Raw genomic sequence first — 19386 nt, 5'->3', positions numbered from 1 at the left:
GTGATCAAAGGCACTCTAAGCACTGTGGCTGAGGCTTTGCCATAATCCCAGGCTTTCCATGAGAAAAGCATATGTAAATGTTTTGACATGGTGTTGGGATATTTCACTTCAGTTTAGTGAGCTTAGGTACTGGCAAGAAAAACCCAATTGTATTTTATACAAGCTACTTCTACACACTTTATTTTGTTCTCTTGTTATTTTTCAATAGTGTTAACGAGGGGTGAATTATCTCCTGAACTTGGCACTTGGTTACTTCCCCAAGGCTCAGAACTGTGAAGTGTGAGTTCTCACTCAACAAATACTTCTTGAGCACCCATAATGTGCCAGGCACTGATCCCGTCCTAGAGACACAACACTGAACACAGCAGAGGGATATTCTGTCCTTGCAGGGACAATAGCCTAGTAGACAGTGTGTCCAACAGGTAAACTTGACCTATTAGTCAAGCTTTTCTGCACAGGGCCAAGGCCAGTCTATTCAAATTCTCAGTCACAGGACTAGAAGCATACCCCAAAATGAAAAAAGGACACCTGTGACCAGAGCAGATGGCAGAGCTACGGACAGCCCCGGGATTGAAAGTAGGAGAAAGCAGTAGGAGTTTCAGTTCCAGAATACCCAGGCTGCCCCTGCTGAAGGTAGTGCCAAACTGCCCTGTTGTGCTATTTTGGTTATTATAATTAATTCTAAAAACTACATCTTATAGAAGATTCCCTAGGAACTGGGCACTCGGCTCAGGGCCTTACCCATGTAATCTGGTCATGGCAGGGCTCCTCCTTACCTGTTTGGCAGGGGTCTTCCTGCTTCCTCAAGAGGAGGGGAAGGGGAATCTGAGCCTTCAGTCTGAATGCCCCTCTGCCAGAGAAGTCATCTAGCTGGCCACCTCCTGCGGTGGTGGCAGGTTCCTCCAGCCCATGAAACAAGGGGGACTTGTCTGCATCCACAGAATGCAGAAAACTGCCCAGTTAGTCCCTCTCTGCCACAAACCCTCCACCATTCAACAGACAGATGCCTCTGGGAGAGCTTCCGAAACTCCAGTGTAAATAAGGTCAGGCAGATCAGAATGTTCTGTGAAGTGTTATAAAACTGTAGAATAACAGCATCAGCATCATCACCATCATTATAAAAGGATAGTGATAACATCTTAGGCTTGCCTCCTAGAGAGATCCAAGAACAATTACTTTAGTTTTCTACTCTTTCTATTATATTTTTATTCTGTCTTTATGGCAGTACAATTTGCATATCATGAACAGGTTTTAAGTGTAATGTCTGTTGAATTTTGTTTATTATTTTTGAACTGACATAAAGTCAAATATATTTTAAAGTCCAATAAAATCAAATGGTTGTATTTTAACTAATATAAATATGTAGAGCTACAAATTTAATTATGACACACATTATGGATTAAATGGTCATGCCCCTCCCCCAAATGCATATGGTGAAGCTCTAACCCCAAATGTGACGATATTTGGAGATAAGGCCTTTATGGAGTTAATTAAGGTTAAATTAAGTCATAAGGGTGGGCCCCTAATTCAATAGTGATAATGCCCTTATATAAAGAGGAAGAGACACCAAGAGCTCTCTCACTCATAAGCACAAAGAAAGAGGTCAACAAAAGAGGTTATGTAAGGACACAGAAAGAAGGTTTCCACCTACACAACACAAGAAGAGGCCTCAGAATGAAATCTACCATGCCAGCACCTTGATCTTGAGCTTCCCAGCCCCTAGAACTGGGAGGAATAAATGGCTACTGTTTACGATACCCAGTCTATGGCATTTTGTTACGGCAGCCTGAGCAGACTAAAACAATAGATTTTGGGCTCAGTTTAATAGTTACACTTGATAATATATGTAGGCAAACCACTTCTCCATTTTTTTTTGTTTTGTTTTCTAATAGTGGCTTTTTGCCTATACTCTTTTAATCAATAGGGTGTTGACCCTGTGTACTGCAAATGATTTTTAATGTTTTTAAAGTGGCATTATAAATTGTTACATTTGTTTCTTTCTATCAGACACTGATCCAATAAATGTTTGAAAAGGTTGAATATTTGCAAAGATATTTTAGCTTAAATATGGACTTCTTTAAAGTCTGCTTGCAAATTGATTCCGTTTGCCAGCCACCATTTCAATCCTGTGGGTAGAAATATGACGAAAATGAGATTAAATCAAAAGCAAGGCCGAACTCACTGCAAATTTTCAAAACTGCATAAAAGACTCCCAAGCAAATATAACCAGAAATTAATTCCATATTATGCTATCTGGAATGATTTACAGATGAAATTGTGATTTCTATTATAGCTCAAGCCAAAGCATTAGAGTCTGATTGAATATATACCTAGCCAATGAATCAGACTTGAGGATGGCTTCTCTGAACACATACGAATGGAAAGTAGAAAGAATTAGGGAAGAAGTGAACTGGACCTGAAGCTCACTCTCAGCCTTCCTCCTCTCTCTGCTGCCCGGGAAGGCTGCTCCTGGGGGCCCCCGAGATCATCCTTGGTTACTGAGTTCCCCACTCCCTTCCCCAGGCTCTGGCCCTTTCCTCCCTCATTCTCCCCATCAAACCTTACCTGCCTGGGGCCACTGGGCTCCGTCTTCCCATTAGGAAACTGATCTCTGCAGGATATGGATGTCACTGCTCTGGATGGCCTCCTTCCTGCCTGTCCCACATGTGTGTACTGAAACAATGCGCTTGTAAAGAACATGCTTAAACCAAGGGATCATTTTGATGATGCCTATTCCAGTCTTTGGTCTCCAGCTGTATTGGTTTCATGGACCCAACATTCATCTTTATCAAGTTTGATTAAATTTTTTTCCACAGGAATATAATATCACAATACTCCCTTAAGGTTTGAGATCACTCAGGTAATCACCCTGGGTTACAGTAATACTAATGCCAATAGAAAGTAATCTTTAAGTATAAACTAAAACCTATTTGCACTTTGAAATCTAAATAAACCTATTCTTTTCCTGTGTATTGTTAGTAGGTGTTATCATAGAGTTCCTAAAGTTGCCTTTGAGTAGAACAGGGAATAAATTTCTCCCAATGAAAGAATATTGAAGACTTAATCACTGTCCCACAATTCCCCAAAAGAGGCATTTCCCCTAAAGTTGAGCTTCCAAAAATGGGAATGCCCCAGAATGTATGATTGAAAAGAATTTTGATGTGAGACACACATTTTTCTGGAGGAACCTGTAGCTCTTCCTTGTTGGCAACCCCAAAGGCTGTGAATCCCAAGATAGCCTCTGGTTCGGGACTGTTTTGCCATGGAGAAGAGAATGTGACATAAGGATGGCCGCCCGTCTCCTCTCTATGGGACAGTTAGACTCACCCCCAAAGAAAGGCATCAAATCCCCATGGTGCCCAGCCCCTGGTCACACCACAAAAGGACAGCAGGCTTCACAGATCTCATCCCCTCTGGGAAATGACAACAGTGCTATCCCAGAAGGTGCTTCTCTCATGCTCACTTTGGAAGCCCGGCCCTTTCGTCACCTTGCTATGAAGTGAAATTCCCAGAAATGAGGATCTGTATCTGAAATTCCATTAGAATCTCCACATAGGTTTGAATTCTAAAATGAGAGAAGAAAATCAGCTATGTCTGCTCTCGGTCTCAGCATCTGAATAGCTGCCTGCTGACTCATTCTGTAAATACAGGGGTTCATTCCCTTCTCTCTGAAATCTGCTCATATGCACCCAAAATTATTATTATCTATGTTCAATCACGGAAGTCGTACAAGCTGAAAGGCTGCCAGCACAGCCTCTGCCTTTCTCGATTTAAATAAATAGATCTGGCTTCGGGCAGGCTCTTCAACTGAGACACTCTCCAGATGTAAATGTTATTTTATTAAGATATAGGGTGACATAAAAATATTTGTAAAATCAATATATCTTGTTCAGCTTTAAAATCTGTGACAGGTCTTCAAGTAATCTCATTTTCACAGATCAAGTAGACTAGTCAGAAGTCGTGATGAATGTTGAAGGAGACATCATGGTAATTTACACTAGATTCACATTATATCTAGTTCCTATGTGCAAAGAAATGGAAATAAGTTTGTACAAATCCTCCCCCACCTCCATAACCTAAAACACAGGAGACACCTTTAACTAGATAATGTATTATTTCCAACAGGATGAGGACCAGCAGTACTTTCACCCTATTGACTTACCTTCAGCTTTTTGCTTGACTGAAGGGACTTCCTCATTAGAGTAGATGGCTATTCTTTGAAATGATCCTCTTCTTAACACAGTTCATTTTAAAATCCTACTTTTCTTAAGAGTTTTCAATGCAACCCATCATCAAAGGGAAGGAGTTGATGAAAAGAAATGAAATTGAAACATGCACATGGGGAGAACTGATTGAAAGTTCTTCATTTAAGGGATGGGCTCCTTTTCTCTTATTATACTGTGAAATCTGAAAACCTCTCTTGAAATTCTGGTCACTGTCTTCTGGACATCCCAAGGCGCACCATCTCCACAGTTCCTCCCTCCTAGACTATCCCATTCAGTGTGGCAAATGGAAAAAGGCTGAGACTCTTCTGGTGAGCAACTAAAAAGCACATCGAAGAAAGCAGATACAGCCCATGATCAAAATAGCACATAACTTCAGTTGGAACATGACTGACAGAAAGATCAATTAGACAATGCACACCAATCAAAGGTAAGTACCAATAGGTGTTATTGTACTAGAAAACAAACACAAAGGCTGAGACTTTCCGGTGTTTGGGAAACAGTCTCAATAAAAAGGATCTCAGGAATGGATTTGTCCCTCTATCCTTCCTTCCACCTCTTCAACTGAGCCTCCACTACATGCTGGGCACTGTGCCAAAGGCCGGCAACTCAGAAATGAAGAAGCTTGGTTCCTGCCCTCAAGTACCTTATAGTCCAAGGTGGTGGTGGACGTGGGTGGGGAGGGGAGTTGTTGAGGGAAGACAAAGAAACGTGCAGTGAAGTGTACCAGAAGACGGGGTGTAGGCTGCTGATGGAGCATGAAGGAGGAAGGAGACAAGTAATCTGGGAGTTCAGGAAAGGACGTATCCCAGATAGAGGTGATGTCCAGGCAGAGCCTGGAAAGATGAATAATAATAAGAGCAAGCAGTACAAGAAGATACGGGCCAGGAGTGGCGGCTCACGCCTATAATCCCAGCACTTTGGGAGGCGGAGGTGGGAGGTCACTTGAGGTAAGGAGTCAGGGGTGCTGGCGGAACACTTGAGGTCAGGAATTCGAGACCAGCCTGGCCAACATGGTGAAACTCCATCTCTACTAAAAATACAAAAACTAGCCAGGCATGGTGGTGCATGCCTATAATCCTAGCTACTCAGGAGGCTGGGGCAGGAGAATCGTTTGAACCAGGGAGGCGGAGGTTGTAGTGAGCCAAGATCGTGCCATTGCATTACATTGCAAAGGGGATTGCAGGGAGTCTTCATCTCAAAAAAAAAAAAAGATACAGCAGACACTGCTGCCATCTATATGCACTTTCAGATATATTAATTTGTTTCATTCTCTCAAGACCCTGTGTGTAGATGTCAGTACTATCTCCATTTCATGATGCACAGAGAGATCAAGTAACTTGCCCAAGTCAAGCAGCTACCGCGTGGCTGAGCTGGAGTTTAAAGCCAGGCATTCAGTGACAGCATTCATCCTCATAACCACGATGCTAAGAGTTTGCCAGACAGGTGGGAAGCAACACTTTTGGAAGAGGGTCAGGGCCATACGTTTTGTGAAGTGACAGAGCATGACATTCAGCGTCAGTAGAACTTAAAGACCCAAGTTTTGGCAAGTAGAGGAAATCTGAACCTTAGTTGTAGCTTCTAGAGGCAGGCTAAAAGCACCCTGGGCACATGTAGTGGTGACCAGGGGGACTCGTGGCCATCAAATCAGCATGATGTGCTGTTTATTTCTCCCAAAGACTCAGGAGGGGAGAGCTTTGATGCCTTTTTCTCATATCAGATAACTTTAAAATGCAGTTTTATGATATAGAATACGATATAAAATTACCATGACATTTTTCCTTATTTCTTACTCCATTTGATATATGATTTAAATTGTTTCTTTAATGTATTTATTTATACGAAATAAAACAACTCATGGTTATATAAATTATTTCTCTTCCTGAAATTCCTTCATTCTTGCTTGCCCAAGATAATACCTCTGTCCATGCTTAGACAACTAGATATTGATGCATGTGGGCAAAATTGGGGTGTTTTGCTGTTTGTTTATACAGATATGGAAGCAATGCACTCTTTATTCCATGGTTTGCTTTGCGCACTTAATAATACCTCATGGACAACCCTCTAGCATCATCTGCATCATCTCATTGAGAATCATACAGTAGTCCATACAGTCACTTTTGTACCATTCCCCTACAGATGGATGGTTTCCAGATTCTGCCTCTTCAAGCAAAGCTGAAACAAATACTTCTGTCTATACATTTCTCCCTCCTCTGCATTTAGGCTTTAAAAATTATACAGTGGTTACTGGACTTTTTTTTTTTTTTTTTTTTTTTGACAGAGTCTTGCTCTGTCACCCGGGCTGGAGTGCAGTGGCACAATCTCTGCTTACTGCAAGCTCTGCCTCCCAGGTTCAAGCAATTCTCCTGCCTCAGCCTCCCAAGTAGCTGGGACTACAGGCACCCACCACCACACACGCCTAATTTATATATTTTTAATAGAGACGGGGTTTCACCATGTTGGCCAGGATGGTCTCAATGTCTTGACCTCATGATCCGCCCACCTTCACCTCCCAAAGTGCTGGGATTACAGGGATGAGCCACCACGCCTGGCCAGTTATTGGACTTTTTACCAAAGGCCCACTTCTACCTTCAAGGGAAATGACTCCCTAGAATTTGCTCCTAAAAGCAAATGGTCTGTTCAGGCCTAAAATTTCAAATTGTGTTCAATAGTCTACTTTTTACAGGACACTGTTTCCCTAGAAGACGGCATGAAACAATTTCCAGAAAATGTAAACTCCAGTCTTCATGGTTAATTTCCTCCACCTACCTAATTTGCACCACTGAAACAAAGCTTTTCTAAAACCACTAATCAGAAGGTCTTATGTTGTTTTCTATTCAACCATAGCCTTGTAAAATAACAGTTGAAATGTCAAAGAAATCCCGAGTTCACCGCAGGTGTTCCTAGACTGGGCTGTTAAGTCGTGACAGTCAACATGAGAGGACCAAGGAAGGCAGGAACCCAGAGCTCAGGCGGAGGGGCCAGGCCAGATTCGGAAGAGCTGAGCGCTCTTTTTTGTATGAGCCTGGATCTCGCTCTGTTGCCAGGTTGCAGTGCAGTGGCACAATCGCAGCTCACTGCGGCCTCGGACTTGAGCTCTAGCTATCCTCCCAGCTCAGCACCCTGAGTGGCTGGGACTACAGATGCACCACCACACCCGGCTACGGTGCTCTCTTGATTGCCCCTCTCTAGTATTTAAGCTGTTTTCATCTGGAATTGATTCTATTTGTCAAGGAAGACTAAAACCAAATAGAAAGTGCCTGAGTTCTGCTTTCTCCAAGCCTCTTGCAGCAGCTCTCCCTGTTCAGCAGTCAGGACCCACTCTCAGTTCCTTATCCCCAACCTTTTGTCACTGCTCTGCCCTCACCACCCACCTGCCTCCCTTGCAGTTTCAACAACTCCCTCTTCCCGACAACCCCCACCCCTCTCCCCCAAGGCTATCCACCCCCAACCTCTGTTGCCCCCTCATAAGTGTGAGCTCCCTGAGGACAGGAACGTCATCCGTGTGGCTCCCACCACACCCCTGGTGCCCTGCACTGGGTCTGCTTCACAGAAACACACACGTAAGGACACAGATGGCCTCAGGCAGGTCACGTCACGCACACCTCCTGCCGCGGGCCAGACACTGTTCCAAGAGTTTCACACATGTCATTTTGTTTAATTCTTAAAACCACCCTCTAGGGTAGACACCAATCATGTCCTTTCTGTAAGTATGGAAGCTGAGATAAGGCCCCATGATTGCAACCATGGGGTCCTCTCATCAGTCAAACACACTCCTTTGATCTGACTTATAATGACTATAAGTGGCTTCTCCAGGCTCTTCAGCCGCTCCCACAACCTGCAGCGCATTTTGGGTTTTGGCCTCTCTGATGCAGGTCTTTCTTATGCCTTCTGTGCTCGTTACTGGCTTCTATCTTGATTGCATCCTTTTTGCAGCAGTTTCATAACTGCCCCTGTGGAGTTAGAGCTCATTAGAGAGCTGCCGGTGCAGCCACTCTGTTGGAGGGGATGAGTGGAGGTGTCTCTCTGTTATTTTCAGTAAGCTCGAGCTGTAAAGACACCGTCTGAGTCCCAGGGACTCAGTGCATCTGGTCAATTGGAGGCTGCCTCTTCCAAAACCCTGGGCCATGGAACCGGTAGTGTCCATCTTTCCCCTGAATTTTCAGAAATGAGCATATTAATCCTTTGGGATACAGGGAGGGCCTGTCAAGGGGTTGGGGGCAAGGGGAGGGAGAGCATTAGGACAAATACCTAATGCATGTGGGGCTTAAAAACTAGATGACGGGTTGATAGGTGCAGCAAACCACCGTGGCACATGTATACCTATGTAACAAACCTGCACATTCTGCACACGTATACCAGAACTTAAAGTAAAATAAAATAAAATAAAGAAATGAACATTCTAAGGCCAGGCACGGTGGAACATGCCTATAATCCCAGCACCCTGGGAGGCCGAGGCGGGTGGGTCACCTGAGGTCAGGAGTTCAAGACCAATCTAACCAACATGGCGAAACCCTGTCTCTACTAAAAACACAAAAACTAGCTGGGTGTGGTGGCAGGTGCCTGTAATCCCAACTACTCAGGAGGCTGAGGCGGGAAAATTGCTCAAACCTGGGAAGCAGAGGTTGCAGTGAGCTGAGATCATGCCACTGTACTCCTGCTTGGGCGACGGAGCGAGACTTTGTCAAAAAAAGAGAGAATATGAGAGAGAGAGAAAGAGAGAGAGAAGAAAGACAGAAAGAGGGAAGGCAGGAAGGCAGCAAGGCAGGAAGGCAGGAAGGAAAGAAGGAAGAGAGGGAGGGAGGGAAGGAAGGAAGGAAGAGAGAGAGAGAAAGGAAGGAAGGAAAAGAGAGAGAGAAAGGAAGGAACAAAGAGAGAGAGAGAGAGAAAGAAAAAGAAAGAAAGAAAGTGAAAGAAAGAAAGAGAGAGAAAAAAAAGCATTCTACACATTTAGAGTTCAGTGAAAATTGTTCATATCTGAATCTCCCCGCCAGTCAGCACACTCTTTCTCCCAAGGTGGTCATAAGTAGCACTGTATGCACTTGGTCATTTACATGTATTGATGGGAGCAGTTTCCCTAGTTCTTCCTGTGTCCTCTGGAAAATGACATTGTCAGCAAGCGAAGATAGGAATTTTCTGGAGGTCTGCTGTAAAGGGAGTGATGGCCCGTCACCTTGACCAACCCCCTAGTGCTGCTATCCCTGCCCTGGGCCTGTTTTGTGAGCTGTATCTGAGGCACATACCATTTTCTCTGTCTTACCACAGGAGCAGTCATGTCCCCACCCCTGGCCACAATCACTGCTATTCATCTCCTGCCACAGTTTTGCCTCTTAAAGGATGTGTGACTACCCTCTCCCATGCCTCACCATCCCCCATACACATACACACAGAGGCCAAATTACACAGCAGAGGAGTGATGGCGGACACGGCCATGCTTGCAAGATTCCTTCCTATATTTTCTTTTTCTCTTTGCTCACCTAGTTTCAAACTTTACTGTGCTACGGTCTCTCTTCCCTTCCCCCTGCAACTCTGCACACAGACACACACACACACACACAGACACACACACATGCACCCACACACACAGACACCTACCCTACTAGAAGCAATTCTTGGCCACACTTTCCCAGAGCTTAGAGCAGTGCACAGGGCATGGGTGTAGCCCCAGGCAGACAGAACTCTGCTCACGACAGTTCAACTTCACTTCCTACAATACGTCCCTCTTCAGCATTGGGCCCTCAAAAACATCCCACCAGGACCTACAAATCTAGGACCTGCCCTTAGGGACATCTCTAACCAAAGGTGTACTCTCTTTGTCTCTCTCTCTGTCTGTCTCCCTCTCTCTGTCTCTCTCTCTGTCTATCTCTGTCTCTTTCTCTCTGTCTCTGTCTCTGTCTCTCTTTCTGTCTCTCTGTATGTCTCTGTCTGTGTGTGTGTCTCTCCATCTGTGTGTGTGTGTGTCTGTCTGTCTGTCTCTCTCTTTCTTTCTCTGTCTTCTGTCTCTCACGGCCCCGTCACTCTCAGGCTCACACTTTCCTGTGCAGATGCGTCTCCTGCCCTCGTTTCTTCCCTCATTTACTGACAGTCAGTGACTGCCTACTCTGCTGCAGGCCCTCACTCCATCACTGGTCTTACAAACCTGTTCAAGAGATGGAAGACAACAGCAACTAATAATAATAATAAAATTCTAAGTCCTGTACCTGAAATACAAACTGTTAGCTATTTGAAAACAGAGCAGGAAGCGATCATTTCCACTTGGCCTGTGAGAGAAGGCTGTGGTGAAGTACTGACATGTGAGTTGGGTCTTGAAGGATGTGTAGGAGTTTCCCAGCAAAGGACAGGAAGGGCATTCCAGGGAGAGGAGGCTACCTAAGTAAAACTCAATGAGAAGGGCGTGACATGAAAATAATAAGGGCCTGTGTGGCTACAGTATGGGAGGTAGGGGCAGGGGGTGGCTTTTGTTTACCAGGGTAAAGTCTAAACTTTAGTGTGTAGACAGTGAGAATTCACCAAATTTTTTTTTTTTTTTTTTTTTTTTGAGAAGGAGTCTAGCTCTTGTCACCCAGGCTATAATGCAATGACTCGATCTCGGCTCACTGCAAACTCTCTCTTCCAGGTTCAAACAATACCTGGGATTGCAGGCATGCACCACTACACCTGGCTAATTTTTGTATTTTTAGTAGAAACAGGGTTTCACCATGTTGCCCAGGCTGATCTCAAACTCCTGACCTCAGGCGATCTACCCACCTCAGCCTCCCAAAGTGCTGAAACTGGAGGCGTGAGCCACCATGCCCAGCCAACCAAACTTTCTTGAATTAGGGAAATGGCATTATTACATCTGGGTTTCAGAAAACAATACTGTATATAAAACAGATTCCAAAGGGGAAATTTAGGGGGCAGATGGCAGCACACCAGCTACTTTTTACCAGGTATGTTGAATTGATTAGGCTATCCTTTCCTTTGTTTTGCTTCAAATCTTCGTTATTCTTGGGAACTCATATAACTACCCTGCACTATGAAAATCGCTTCACTTGTTTCATATATTCACCTGTTCAGTATGTAGACATAGAGGCCTCTGACACCATTGGTTTTAGTTCTGCCTCTCGTCATTGTTTTCTCCAGAAACCTCGCTTACTCATACTTATTTCCAAACGATACTTGCTGTCCCCATAGTAGCCAGCTTTCATCGGCTCTTCAAGGATTTATACTCCCTCTTTCTCCATTTTCATTTTAAATCCCACTCAATGCACAGCTCTGTCACTGTGAGTCAGTTGTTTGCCAAGTCAACTCTTTCCTTTTGCCGGGTGCCTCCAGGAGATGCGGTACCGAAATCAACTGTAGAGATGACTGTAAATGTGGACACCTCAGACTCCAGGTCAGGCCATCACCTGAGATCTGTTGAGCTAACAGTTCACTAGCACTGGTCAGTTCTCACCACATGACAAGATTCACATTTCTTCTTGGTTTGGTGCCAGCCTCCACCCTATCCTTCCTTTTCATAAGTCTCTGGAGGAAGCTGGACTCCAGGGGCAAGCATTAGAGGAGGTGGAAAGATGGTCATCACCCCATATGACCTGGCTTGTGACTCCCACTGGGACAAACTTAAGAAGAAATAAATTGTAGCTCTAGCGTTTCAAGCTAGAGAAGAGATTTGCTTTTTAAATAAAACAATGATAGAATTTTGGACCCAATCATGTTTTCCTTCTTGTTTCCTTGAAAATTACTTCCTGCATAATTCTATGGCAGCCCGTGGACCCATGGCAGTTCCACACACAAGTCCTGTCAATTTCGGAAGTCTTTCCTTTCTGCCAACAGCTTCAGTGCTGGGATTAGCACATCACTCATCAAATAAGATGGGAGAATGGTCTCCCCACAGGAACCTCTGCTCTTGAATTCCTAAACTCATCTCATTTATAAAGAGTTAAGCACTCGTGGCATAACTTGTGACCGATCCAAAAAGACTTTAGCTGTACTTTGTTAAAACATGTACCGTATTTAAAATCTAAAAGTATTACGAAACTCAGTCTCTAGAAAAATCATTGTACTACCTTACTAATTCTATTTTTTTTTTTATGGGAATTGCACTAATTCTTAAACCAGCAAGCAAGGAATGAATTAATGTACAAGAACTATCGAATGGAACATGATTTTCTTTTCTTGTTTTGTTTTCCTTTTTTTAAACAAAAAATATAAGGAATAATTTATCCTTAAGGATATTTTCTTGAGATTACTTCTATTCAATTTCTTAGAGACTTCCAGGATACGCAGATACTTGAGCTATAGACCTGAAAAGAAACAAGCAATAAAATTTTTTTAAAATTATTTATTAATTATACTTTAAGTTCTAGGGTACATGTGCATAATGTGCAGGTTTGTTACATATGTATACTTGTGCCATGGTGGTGTGCTGCACCCATCAACTCGTCAGCACCCATCGACTCGTCATTTACATCAGGTATAACTCCCAATGCAATCCCTCCCCCCACCCCCCTCCCCATGCTAGGCCCCGGTGTGTGATGTTCTCCTTCCCGAGTCCAAGTGATCTCATTGTTCAGTTCCCACCTATGAGTGAGAACATGCGGTGTTTGGTTTTCTGTTCTTGCGATAGTTTGCTGAGAATGATGGTTTCCAGCTGCATCCATGTCCCTACAAAGGACACAAACTCATCCTTTTTTATGGCTGCATAGTATTCCATGGTGTATATGTGCCACATTTACTTAATCCAGTCTGTCACTGATGGACATTTGGGTTGATTCCAAGTCTTTGCTATTGTGAATAGTGCTGCAATAAACATACGTGTGCATGTGTCTTTATAGCAGCATGATTTATAGTCCTTTGGGTATATACCCAGTAATGGGATGGCTGGATCATATGGTACTTCTAGTTCTAGATCCTTGAGGAATCGCCATACTGTTTTCCATAATGGTTGAACTAGTTTCCAATCCCACCAACAGTGTAAAAGTATTCCTATTTCTCCACATCCTCTCCAGCATCTGTTGTTTCCTGACTTTTTAATGATAGCCATTCTAACTGGTGTGAGATGGTATCTCATTGTGGTTTTGATTTGCATTTCTCTGATAGCGAGTGATGATGAATATTTTTTCATGTGTCTGTTGGCTGTATGAATGTCTTCTTTTGAGAAATGTCTGTTCATATCCTTTGCCCACTTTTTGATGGGGTTGTTTGGTTTTTTCTTGTAAATTTGTTTGAGTTCTTTGTAGGTTCTGGATATTAGCCCTTTGTCTGATGATTGGATTGCAAAAATTTTCTCCCATTCTGTAGGTTGCCTGTTCACTCTGATGGTAGTTTCTTTTGCTGTGCAGAAGCTCTTTAGTTTAATGAGATCCCATTTGTCAATTTTGGCTTTTGTTGCCGTACAAGCAATGAAATTTAAAAGGGCAGGCCGGACACGGTGGCTCATGCCTATAATCCCAGCACTTTGGGAGGCCGAGGCGGGTGTATTACCTGAGGTCGGGAGTTTGAGACCAGCCTGACCAACATGGAGAAACCCCATCTCTACTAAAAATACAAAATTAGCCAGGCGTGGTGGCACATGCCTGAAATCCCAGCTACTTGGGAGGCTGAGAGCAGAAGAATCTCTTGAATCCAGGAGGTTGCTGTGAGCTGAGATCGCGCCATTGCACTCCAACCTGGGCAACAAGAGTGAAACTCTGTCTCAAAAAAATAAAAAGACGGCAGAGTTCTGTGTGCATCTTCTAAGGCTGAGCATGGAAGTCCTCAAAAGGGGACATTGTGGTTGGTGGTCTATGGTAGATTGAGTTATTAGCATTAATACTTACCCATTCCTACACCAATCCTGTCTTTATTTAAAACTTTGGTATTTTGCTCATCCCAAATGTTTTTGCATTAACTTTGGTTTTTAAAAATATTTCATATTAATTATTTACCTTGATTAAATATCTTGATGCCCCTTAAACTTTTCATTGAAGACAAGTATTTGCTCATCTCACCCTGGTCTTCGTACTGCTCACACCCTTTGCCATGTGATTTTGGAGTTCCTCCACTCACCAGACAGAATATATTTCTCCTCCTTTTGACTTTGAGGTTAGTCATGTGACTGGTGTTGGCCAATAAAACGAGAAGGGATGATGTGTCACTTCCACTTGCCCTATTTCTTTTCCACTCTTACCATGAAAAGAATTTGCCTTTGGTCCCACGAGAAGCTATATGGAGCAGAGAAGGAGATTTACAGGGAGCAAAGGCAGCCCAGCTAAGCTCTATCAGGTACACTCAGCCTAGACCAGCCAAGACACGGAGACCTGAGCTAAATCAATACTTACCATTGGGATTTTTTCACTGTTTGTTTCACAGGAATGGATTACACATACCAACATATCAACAACAATTATTTCACCCTGGCTGGTTCGTGTGAGTTAATCCTGGTAATCCTGTTCCCTTTCCCCTTGTCAGTACTTGGCTGAGGAAGGGAGATGTCTAGGCCCACTGGGTCCAATGAAACGTAAAAGAGATTTGCTGGAGTCTTCAGGGAAAATTATTTCTTTCTTTTATGTGATATGCCAAGATATACTCTCTTATTCTCTTTCTTTCTTCTTTGTGAATAAGAAAGAATGTAGTTTTGACCAGGTGCAGTACCTCAGCCTGTAATAGTGGCATTTTGGGAGACCGAGACGGGCAGATCACTTGAGGTCAGGAGTTTGAGATCAGCCTGGCCAATACGGTGAAACCCCGTCTCTACTAGAAACCACACAACCATCAAAAATTAGCAGGGCGTGGGGACACAAGCCTGTAATCCCAGCTACTCGGGAGGCTGATGTAGGAGAATCACTTGAACCCGGGAGGCAGTGGTGGCAGTGAGCCGAGATTGCACCACTGCACTCCAGCCTGGGTGACAGAGCAAGACACTCTCAAAAAAAAAAAAAAAAAAAGAAAAGAAAAAAGAAAAAAGAAAGCCCTGCGCGGTGGCTCATGCTTCTAATCCCAGCATTTTGGGAGGCCGAGGGGGCGGATCACAAAGTCAAGAGATAGAGCCCATCCTAGCCAACATGGTGAAACCCCCTCTCTGCTAAAAATACAAAAACTTAGCTGGGTGTGGTGGCATGAGCCTGTAATCCTAGCTACTTGGAAAGCTGAGGCAGGAGCATCACCTGAACCCAGGAGGCGGAGGTTGCAGTGAGCCGAGATTGCACCACTGCACTCCAGCCTGGGCTACAGAGCAAGACTCCGTCAAAAACAAAAAAAGAAAAGAAAGAAAAGAAAAGAAAAGAAAAGAAAAGAAAAGAAAAGAAAGAAAGAAAGAAAGAAAGAAAGAAAGAAAGAAAGAAAGAAAGAAAGAAAGAAAGAAAGAAAAAGAGAGAAAGAGAGAAAGAGAGAGAAAGAAAGAAAAGAAAGAAAGAAGAAAGAGAAAGAAAGAAAGAAAGAAAGAAAGAAAGAAAGAGAAAGAAAGAAAGAAAGAAAGAGAAAGAAAGAAAGAAAGAAAGAAAGAAAGAAAGAAAGAAAGAAAGAAAGAAAGAAAGAAAGAAGCATGCAGTTCTGATGGCCAAATACACCCACACAAAGACCTCCAGGGGAATAAGCCTGAGAACAAAGTCATCTATAGAGGAGTACAGAGCTGTGGCAATTACAGGAGAGTAAGGCAGAAGGCTTGGTAGAACCATATGAAGCCTGACCAGCCTCTGAGTTTTCACGCATGTGATTTGGTGCATGTCTTTATGGTTTAAGCCAGTTTGAGCTGGGCTTCTGTTTCTTGCCACTGAAAGCCCTCTAGCTGATTTGGGTCATATGACTGTTTCTGAACTCACTTCAGGACCCTCTCTCCACATTATTCCAAGTTAATAGGCAACTACTGTGTGATCTGAAAGAGCATTCAGACATAAGGCTCATGGTCGTGATTGTCAGTTCCACAGTCCTTCCCTCACAGGGAGCTTCACATGGCTTTCTGCCTGCATTCCAGATAGTATCTCTTCCTCCCTCAATGGGACCATAATTATACATATCACTTCTCACTTTTCCCCATGATATCTCTACTTTAAAATGGGCAAGAAAGGGAATAGTGAAATCAATTGAGGTATTTTCATATGATGGAATGTCATAAATCCATTGAAAATAATTTATGTATTAATTCAGCAAATATTTCCTTAGCACTTACTCTGTTCCAGGGACTGTACTATAGAAGAATGCCTGATAATATGGAAAATGTTAGATATAGACTATACAAAATTCTAGCTATAAAATGTAATTACCGTATCTAATTTAGATGATATTTAGATGAGACTTTGAACTTTAGATCTTAAAGTTGTTGCTAGAATAAGTTAAGACTTTTGAGGCTGTCAAGATGGAATAAATGTATTTTGCATGGAAGAAGGACATGAATTTTGGGGGACCTGGGGCAAAACGCTATGGACTAATTGTTGATATCTCTTAAAATCCATGTTGACGCCCTAACCCCCAGTGTAATGGTATTTGGAGGTGGAGCCTTTGGAAGGTAATTATGTTTAGATGAGGTCATGAGGGCAGGGCCCTGTGATGGACTGGTGCCCTTAGAAGAGGGAGAGACACTAGAGCTCACTCTCCATCAGGAAAAGACATAGCAAGAAGTCTGCAAGCCAGGAAGAGGCCCTCACCAGGAAATGAATCTGCTTGCACCTTAATCTTGAACCTCCCAGTCTCTAGAACTGTGAGAAATAAATGTCTGTTGATTAAGGAAACAAACAAAACACAACATAATTACAATACAATCAAATCTGTGAAAAAGGAGTGTGTGTGTGTGTGTGTGTGTGTGTGTGCGCGCGCCTGTGTGTGTATACCTACAAAGAAAATAAGACTAAAAAGCTATTCTAAAAATATTAATAAGAGTTATCTCCGAATTTTGGCAGAATGTGCAATTTGGTGCTTCTTTGTATTTTTCCAGATTTATCATATTTCCTATAATAACATGTTACTTCTGTAAATAGGAAAAATACCCAACAAAATAAATTATGCTAGTGTCTTTGATAAATCTAATAAATCTTGAAGTGTTTGTATTTTAGATTGATTAGATAGTATAATTATGTAATTTATTTCTTCTTTCAATGGGCCTTGATGTTTAACATATATTTACACAAAATTGCTATGTATATGAGATAGAAAGGAATTATTTTTAAGTAATCAAGAACTCATATTTACATTTAGAATTGCCTCTCTTTTCATGCCAGATGTAAAATTTGGAAAGAGAAAGAAAAACCAGGCAGTCATTGCAGACCATGTATATAACTGAGTCCTCCTCAAAAACCTCTCAGTATACTTTCAAGAGGGCAGGAAAAAGGAGAAAAAGAGAGTGTGTCATGAGACCCAGTTCTCTGGGGACTCAAGAATGAGTTAAACTAACTCCTTCCACTCTGCTAGCAGGGAAGAGCTGACTGTACCTTCAAACCTCTGATCAACCAGTATGTGAAAACCCACATACTGAGACACTTCCAGAAAAGAGCTGGTTACTATTAAAAAGAAGGAAAGTTAATTTTAAAAAAAGGAAGTGCAAAGGAAGAGGAGACATTTTACAATTTTCATTGCAAAATGACAATACAATAATTCATCTTAAAATATTATACAATAACTTCATCTCAAAACAATAACACAGTAATTCTGTTGTACTACTAGAGGGCATTGGAGTAAAAGAAATATATTAGAATTATATGGATGGAATGTATACTTGCATATAGAATTTAATATTTATAAACTGTATACATTCAGAATTATAAACTATATTAATTTTGCTTACTCTTTCACATACATCATTGCATTAGATTCTCACAACCTTCTTGTGTGGTACTTAACACAAATGTTCTCCCCTTTCTTTATATGAAGAAAAGACCCATGGAAGCAGGGTAGTATTCAGGCCCAAGCCTTATGTGGTCAGGGGATAACTCAAATATATTTTTCATGCTGATGAGATACAGAAATATCTCATTTGCCTTCTTTTTAATATGTTTATTGAACTAGAGAAATTGATTACGCTGGATAAAATTTTCCACACATGGAAAAGCACCCAGTGCAGTTCCTGCATTTGGTGGATGTTCCCAAAATATAAGATGACTGACATGTACTTGATCTTAATAAGGAACAGACTTCTTTAGAAAATTACAGCCTTTATATTAGAGTTTTCATTACTCTTTGCTTTGCTCAAAACTCGCCTACATGCTGCTGAAGGATTGCATCCCAGGGGATAAAAAACTTTGTCTCAAATATCAGAGGACTTGAGGTCAAAACCTCCTAAAGGTAGCAATTTATCTCTTTCTTTATAATCAAGTCAGTATAAATTAATTTGGACCATAGTTTTAAAGAAAACCAATCTGATCCCGAACAGTTCACGTGTAAAATGAAAAAGAGTAAAGCTAGAAACCACACAACCATCTAAAATTTTTCCTGCTAAGAAAATTGCCACAGTCAGAGTGGTTGGTTTGCTGCTGAAAAACAAGCTGGGTTGGGTTTAGTGAAGATTGACTCTTCCTTTCAACAGACATTGTCTCTGGCTGTGAAGTTCACATCTTACAACACCCAGTAAGCATGTCCATGGAAAGTAAAAAGTTCAATAAATCATTCAGCTGTTTTCAAATACTCAGAATACATGGACTCAGGAAGACCCACTGTCTTGGCAGTTGTGTGAATTTTTCACATTTCCACCCGATAAAGCTCTTGGGGAAAAGTTTCCTCTTCTCTGGGAACCTGGGAACGTGGTATTCTGCACCTACCTGTGTGTGGAATAGGCATAAACTTTGCCAGATGGGAAAAAGCCTTCTAGAAACTAGGATCCGTGCTTCTTTAAAATGACTCTGCTTTTTCTCCACTGAGATCCTCCGTGTATGGACTGAATGCAGCTGAAGGAGGCTGGCCTGCCAGGCTTTCAGGGAGCTTTCAGGCTGAGCCAGTCAGGGTGGACCATGAACCTCCGGCCTCAGAATCTTGTCAATGATGCCAATAATTAGAATTATGTCAATAATGTCAGTAATGCTAATAATAATAATGCTTGTCAATAATACAGATCCTTGGGGCTCATCTCAGACCTTCCCAATCAGAATCTCTGGGGGCATAGCCTTGGAATCTGCATTTTAACAAGCTCCCCTGTTTACTCCCCTGAAGTTTGGGCAGCACTGATCTCATAGCTCCTGGGGGAGCTAGATAAGCACAAGCGAGGACAAGTGAATGCAAC

General features: G+C 42.5%; 1 long non-coding RNA gene across 1 annotated transcript; it reads right to left on the bottom strand.

Moving 5' to 3' along the window:
- Positions 1-3819: 3819 nt before the first annotated feature.
- On the bottom strand, positions 3820-19091 carry LOC126952521 (uncharacterized). Its single transcript, XR_007724925.1, has 3 exons — positions 18929-19091; positions 4163-4542; positions 3820-4021 (listed from the first exon to the last, which is right to left on the bottom strand). It is a non-coding gene; the product is annotated as an uncharacterized LOC126952521 (long non-coding RNA).
- Positions 19092-19386: the final 295 nt, after the last annotated feature.

The sequence above is a fragment of the Macaca thibetana genome, chromosome 4 (assembly GCF_024542745.1).
Source record: "Macaca thibetana thibetana isolate TM-01 chromosome 4, ASM2454274v1, whole genome shotgun sequence".
Taxonomy (NCBI): Eukaryota; Metazoa; Chordata; class Mammalia; order Primates; family Cercopithecidae; genus Macaca; species Macaca thibetana.
The sequence above is the reverse complement of the archived record's forward strand: the minus strand, read 5'-3'. Positions and strand labels throughout refer to the sequence as shown.